Source organism: Melospiza georgiana, chromosome 9, assembly GCF_028018845.1.
Source record: "Melospiza georgiana isolate bMelGeo1 chromosome 9, bMelGeo1.pri, whole genome shotgun sequence".
Classification (NCBI taxonomy): Eukaryota; Metazoa; Chordata; class Aves; order Passeriformes; family Passerellidae; genus Melospiza; species Melospiza georgiana.
In genome coordinates this window covers 24296880-24303925 of record NC_080438.1, presented here as the reverse complement: position 1 = coordinate 24303925, position 7046 = coordinate 24296880, and positions in this window count along the sequence as shown.

Sequence of the window (7046 nt, the reverse complement as noted above, 5' to 3'; positions counted from 1 at the left end):
AGGAATGGCTGGAGGATATCTATTTGATTCCCTAGCTAAAAAAGGAAGCATATGGTAATATGGCAACCTTCAGTTCTCATCAAAGATTAAAAATTTTTCAGCAAAGGTGAAAACTGGATGGGGGAAAAAAATGTCATTATTGAATTTTGACCAGTATGAATATTCTCAGTGTAGCCTTCTTCTGGAACATAGCATCAAATGGAGCAGACGGACTCTGAGTACCTCTGGCCCTGCTCCAGCTGGGAGGGAGATGTGTGTTCAGTGTCTCTCTGAATCAGCTGCTGCAGGAGATGTTCCTCTCCTGGGTCAGAGTCAAAGAGTGCTCTTTTCCAAGCACTGTGCTGGAAATCCAGTTTGGTAAATGGAAAACTTTCCTCTGGAATGTGACTTTGGACCCAAGTTACTCTGATCTGTCCCAATACCTTCAAGGCACTTCGTTTTCAGAGCATTTTCCCTTTCCCTGTTTGCTCAGGTGGCCCTGCCAGCACTCACAGCTCTGAGCGTGGCTGCTGCTCTGCCCCTGCAGCCTGGGCAGGGGAGGTTCAGGCACTGAACCAGCACAGCAAAAAGCTCTAATTGTTTCCTGCACCTTGCCTTCTAATACAATTTAAATCCCTTCTGTCAAATGCAAATTTCTAGGTGCCTGAGTGGAGCTTTAAATAGCATTTTCTGTGCTCCTTCCTTATCTTTTGCCATCCACAAAGTTCCAGTGACAGTGGGATGGCATAATTCCACCCCTGTCGTTTTAGCTCCTAAAGGAGAGCTGCCTACTCAAATCTGGCAATAATGGGCCAGATGAGGAGTGAATTGGTGCTTTTCTGTGGAGTCTGTGTCTCTCTTGCCCTCCCCAAGTTATTATAACCCACGGGTGTTCTCACCAAAAGCTGTTCAGCATCCAATGATGCTTGCAGGATGCAATCAGTGCAATATTTTAATCACTTTCAGTTTAGTGAGTCAGACTCTGCTTCCTACTTGCTCTCTTCCATCTCTCCTATGAATAACTTGGTGCAGTTTAGGATCTTGGGCTGGCTTTAGACAAACTGCCTGCCTGTGTTCAGAAGAAATGCAAATCCATCCTTGGCTGACAGCAGCTGCTTTGGAAATCACTAAGCCATTGACCTGATGTGAATTAAAGGCAAAAATGTCAAACTCTTTAATGATTTGCCTTATCTAAGTTTTTGACTTAGAGGAAGAGAAGCTTAAATTGCTCCACTGAGGATAAGAAGCATAGGGATGGCTGGCGTGATGGGAACAGGTAGGAGCAGCTTTGTGAGATGGATGGGGAACAGTGTTTATGCTCCAAAGCTGAGCAGCTTGGGAAGTGATGAGGGCTGTTCTTCAGATTGTGCATCACATGTTTGAATTTTCCTGTTACTTCAGAGGCTGCCAAAATTATCAGGGGAGAAAAAAATCTACCTGGAGATGTTCAGAATCTATTTTTGGGGTAAAATAACAGAACATTTAGCTCGGCTCAGTATTAAATAGTCCTTTCCAAACTCCTTCTCATTGTTACCTCAGCTGTAAAATGGGGAGTTTGTGCTCTGTTGAAGCTTAATTAAATGACTGTGAAGTGCTTTGGGATCCTGAGGTGAATGTTAAAGAAATTATTTTATGGAAGCCTGGCTGAAAAGTCCCATCTCATCTCCAGGTTACAAAAAGGCTTTATTTTAATTTTCCCAGGTTTATTATGTTTTAATCAGACAATTATTAAACAAATCTTAATCAGATTTAATAGATTTCTATCTTGATCAGAGAGGACTAGAAAAGATAATGAGCTGCTTTACTACATGTGCTCTTAGGAGCTAATCTTTGCAGTTGGTGTCTTGCTCAGCTTCTGTCTCCTGCATGATCCAGGTTCATATCCTCACACTGATTGCTCTTATGATACCTTTTTTATCTTTTTTAAAATATAAATTATGTTTTTCATCCTGATGCTTTAGTGCTGTTTGCTCTGTGTACTAGCCAGCACTGTTAACATCTCTCACATCATTTATCCTCATCCTCTCCCCAGGAACAAAGGGTGCAATGTGACAGTGGGAAATTTTGTGTGGTGTGCCATGGGTTTGTCAGAGAAAGCTGGAAGGAATCTCTGCCTTCCCACTCCATGTATGAGGAATAATTTGGTACATAATTCTGCTCTTCCCAATTTGTAAGCTTGAAATGTTTTCTGAAACACTGAACTATGCAGCAGAATTCTCAACCTTTCAGCAGTGGTCTCTTGCTGCATAAATCTGGTAATGTGGAATCTCTGGGTCACAGAAAAGGCCATGATGTTAATTACTCCAGCGGTCATGGGAGTGATCATTATCAGGATGCTGAGAATTTCTCATGAGATTTGTTTGGTAATCAAGGAATTTGAGGAAACTCAAATCAATGAAATTGAGCCTCTGGGTGCCAGTGAGAACACTTGAAGCTGGGAGAGGACAGCACTTCTAGGGCTGATCTTGATGAGCTGCCTCCCTGACAGAAGGGGTGTCTGCCTTAGGTGATGTCTCTGGGAGCAGCAGGGAATTGCTCTTTGCCCAGATCCTTTCAGTTCCAACAAATGCAGCAGCCTTGTGGGAAGTGATTGAAGCCCCCAATACTCCTGTTCCCATTGCACAGGAGCTATTAAGCACAAGCCCTCTTGATTACTGTTGGCTTCTGCTGCTTTCCCCATGGAATTCAAAACGTCATCAACCAAAGCCCTTCAAAGATGTGGCTGTGGCTCCTTTTATCAGTGTTGGCTCGGCAAAGGCATGGGGTTTGTTCCCATTTCATCTTTGTGAGAAATTCTCTGAAGTGTGGTGATAATTTGTCTGGATGGCAGCATAAAGGACCTGTAATCTTTCTCTTTGCTTGATCTATGTGGAGATTGTGCTTTTTCTTGGTGTGCATTTCCCTTCAATTCTGGGTGATTGCCTCTGGCCCAGCAGAGAGCTCCTGCAGCCTGAGCAGTGGGATGTGAGCCACCTTCTCACCTCCTCGGGGAAGGGAGCTTGCTGCTGCAAAACAACATCCCTCCTGGTTCATAAGGATTTGCTGATCCTGAGGAGACAGCACAAAGATTCTGTTCTGTGGCCAGGCCTTTGCACAGCCCTGTGGAGCTGATGGCATGGAATGAAGAGAGCTTCCCACAGAGCAGGGTAGGAGCCTGGGAACAGAGAGTGTCATGCCATGAATTAAGCGCTTCTATACCATGAGTTATCAGTGTAGGAAATAGCCTGGACAGCTCCTGAGTAACAAAAGCACCATTTACATCACTGAGTGGTGGTGAATTCTAATGCTTGTATTTGTACTGTCACCCTGACTGTAGCTGTAGGAACTGTTTCATTCAGGATTCCAGTAGTAAACACTTGCTAAGAGGTTGCTTTCCCTGCCTGCCTTGTTTTCACCACAGTCATCCAGTGTTTACACACATTTTAGCCTCTGTGCCATTTTTGAAGGCTTTATTTGTCTCATTTATGTTTCTGGTTTGGATAATACTTAAATATGAAATCCATCTGGGAAACATATTGTATATTCACGTCGAGGGGTAAAACCAGTTTTTAATTAAAATTTTATACAGCACTTGTATTTCACTTTGTCCTGTTTTATTATGAAACACTTCAATCTTCTTCCTAAAACACATATGTCTTGTGCGTTTCAAGATGTTCCTTGTTGCTCATGCAGAACCAGTTTGGGAGCTCTGTCAGCACAGTGCCATATGTTCTGGGCTTCATTTAGCTTCTCTGCCGTTTGTGGAGGCAGCAGATTGGATGGAATGCAGCTCAGCTCGGCTCCATTCTTCTCTTTGTAAACTTGTCAAGAGATAAAAAAAGCAGGGAGAAGGAAAACACTGAATAATACTCGAGCGAGTTGAATTGTCAAGAAGTTATGGGAATGTGGCCAATCAAAATTGAGGTTTCTCATGTTTTTGAGGATTTTCCTTAATTGCGGCTTTTGCAGAGCCTATAAATTGATGCATCCCTCGGTGCTACCCAGTCTTACACCCAAAACCTCACTGAAGATTGAGATATAACCTGAGTCATTTGGAAATGACAAGCATGAAGTGCTCGATTTTGCATTGATCTGATGGTTTAAATTAAAAAAGAAAAAAAAAAAAAAAGTGAGTAGATTTCACAGAATATTCTGAGCTGGAAGGGACCCACGAGAACCATTGAGGCCAGCTCTGAAGTGTGTGGCTCATACAAGGATCAAAGCCTGCCCTCAGTGTTGTTGGCACCAAGCTCTGGTGCAGGAGCAGGTGGAGGGGTCCTGCTCCTCTGTTGTCTTCTGGCTCTATGAGGGTCACATTCCACTTTTTAAGTGCCTGGTATTGAAAAGAGAAAGCTCAAGAGTGATGGTGCCCTCCTGCTCAAGCAAACACACACAAACCCAAAGGAAGGTCATTTTTCTTACCAATCCATTCCTGTTTCTTCCCTGTCCCCATCATCTGACCATGAGCCAGTGGGTGCCATCAGCCTTTAATGCATGGCTTGTGTCATGGATTTAATTCACCAGCTGGTCACTGGCCATATCCAGGGGCTTCAGGCACTGCTCTGCCTTGCCCAGAGATTTCAGGACCACCACAGTGGCTTTGACAGAGGACCAGAGTATTTCTGTGATTCCGTAACTAGAGCTTAAAAACAAAACCAAACCCAAAAGAATAAGAAACTGACAAAAAAAGAATCCATATTTCTCTGCCTCTCCTTTGCTGAGGTGTGAGGCTGGAGGGGAAGGGCACGAGCAGCTGCTTGATGTGGCTGTGGAGGAGAGGGGAGGGAAACTTCTGCAGTCCTGACCTGAGGTCGGTCAGAAATCACCAGCTGGAGTGACATGAGTGTGAACCTGGTTGAAGTGACAGGCAGCTCAGCCCCTGGGACTCTATTTACATATGTTTAAAACAAACAAAAGAAAGCTGCCTTTGTTCCCCAGGAAAATCTATTTACTTGGCATTCAACTCGTGTATAAGCTGGAAGTTCTTTTACAGAAGTAGAAACAAAGCGACTGACATTTCTGCTTTGATGTGAGGCTGCAGCTCAGATTTGATTTTGAAATATGAGAGTAAACTGAAACTACCTCCAATTTAAAGGTGGATTTTTAATGACCTTAAAAGTTTTGAGAAGTTTTTTTTTCCTCTTCCCTTAGGGACCAGAAAAAATTATAACAGTAATCTTACTCATAGCTGTAAGTCTACAGAGACAGTGGCCGTAGGTTAATGAAAAATTGACACTGCTACTTGCTGTGCTTCCAGCAGAATATTTTTTTTACTTCCAACTGAAGTGAACTATTGCACTGTGTGAGCTGGTTATGAGTCTCACATATTAAACTGGATGCTGCTTTTGTGGAAGCCACAGGAGCAAGTCACAGAATAGCATTTCTGGTTGGAACATGCTGCAGTAATTATTGGGTTGCCCTGGTCCTTCCTGCAGAAATAAAGAATTAAAGAATTAAAGAAATGAAGAATTAAAGGTTGCTGGGTTAGTGTAAACCAGAGAGGGGCAGAGGAACCATTCCCAATGATCTCCACCCCTGGTTCCCAGTGCAGTCAAGCAGCCCCATCACAGTCCAGCAGAGAAAGCTCAGAGCAGGAACAGGGTGTTGTGTGTGCAGATGTTCCTGTTCTGCACTGTTCCACCCTGCTGCTGTGGCACAGGGACTCCTTGGGGGACACCCTGTGGCTCACAGTTGTTCAAGTGCCCCCTGCAGGTTTTTTGGGAACAGCTTGTTCCTGGGCATCAGAAATGGCACCAACTCAGCAGCTGAGGCTGACTTTGCTTCGGGCTCTGAGGATGTACTGACTGTTTGTTGTCCTTGGCATGGTGGTGCCATCTGGCCCTGCTTGGACAGCAGGGCTGTGATCCTGCACTGCCTGGCGCTCCAGCTCCTGCTGCTGAGATCCTGGGCTGTGCTGGGATGGCAGCACTGGCAGCTGGGTGCCAGCCTGTGGCAGATGGAACAGCTTCAGCCACCCCTGAGAGCTGTGCTGGACAGGGACACACACAGCTGCTGGGATTGCTGTGAGACAAAGGGAGGGAAGGCATGGAGGAGGCTCCAGGCGTGATACAGGACCCCAAGGCAGGAATTACAGAGCCACTGGATGTCTGTAGGACTCCCTGCTCTCCTGGAAGGATTTTAGACCCGTAACAGTAGGAACAGAATTCTGATGGGTTCTTTCCAATAGGTATATTTATTGTTGATATTATTATTGTTATTGTTATTAAGTTTTTTATTATTCTTTTTATTTTGTTATTTTACTCAAAAGGTGGGAAGGGAAATTTGGATAAGAGTGCAGAAGAAAGGAAACTAAACCATGTAAATTTAGTGAGTTTGTTTCTTTTCCTCCTGGGGAGCAGAAGTACAGAGGGGTGCTGGCACTCAGCCCACCTGTGCCCTCCTCTCCCTGAGATCCCCACCAGCTTTCCCCTGGTGGAGTTCCCTCCTGTGCTCCCTGCAGGAATCCCAGGAGATCCCAGGAGAGCTGGGATCCTGGTTAGGACACACTTTAACTGAGGAACAGAGACCTCCAGCTGCAATTCCCATGGACAGGTGCCCATCTGTGCATGCCAGAGATGCTGTGGATGCCTCTCCCTCCTTGTCCCAGAACTCCAGTGTGAGGAACCAGAGATTCACAGTGCCCTGTTTGCTTACCATCCACCCTGCTGAAATGCCTGTGGTTTGATTCCTTTTCTTTGTAATAAACTGTGCCCACCACAGCGTATATTCTTTTAAATAACATTTTAAAATATTTTCTGGTAAATTAAAGTGATGACATGTTTGTAGGGCTCATTGTTAATTTCATTTCCTTTGGCTCAGCCAGCCAGATAAAATGCAATGTTATTAATCTTTGTTTAAAAGAAGATCCTTTGCCGAACAGTAATAAATGATCTTGATAGATTTGTCAGGAAAATGAATGATAATCATTTGCAGACAGACACAAGCCTAGTATGGAAGATTAATATGAAAATATGTATTGGCATCATTAATAACATCTGCTGCCAATGCACTTGGATATTGGTTACAGCCTGAGAGCAATGTGTTCTTGTTAGGACACCACAACTCATCCCCTGCTGCCACAACCAGCC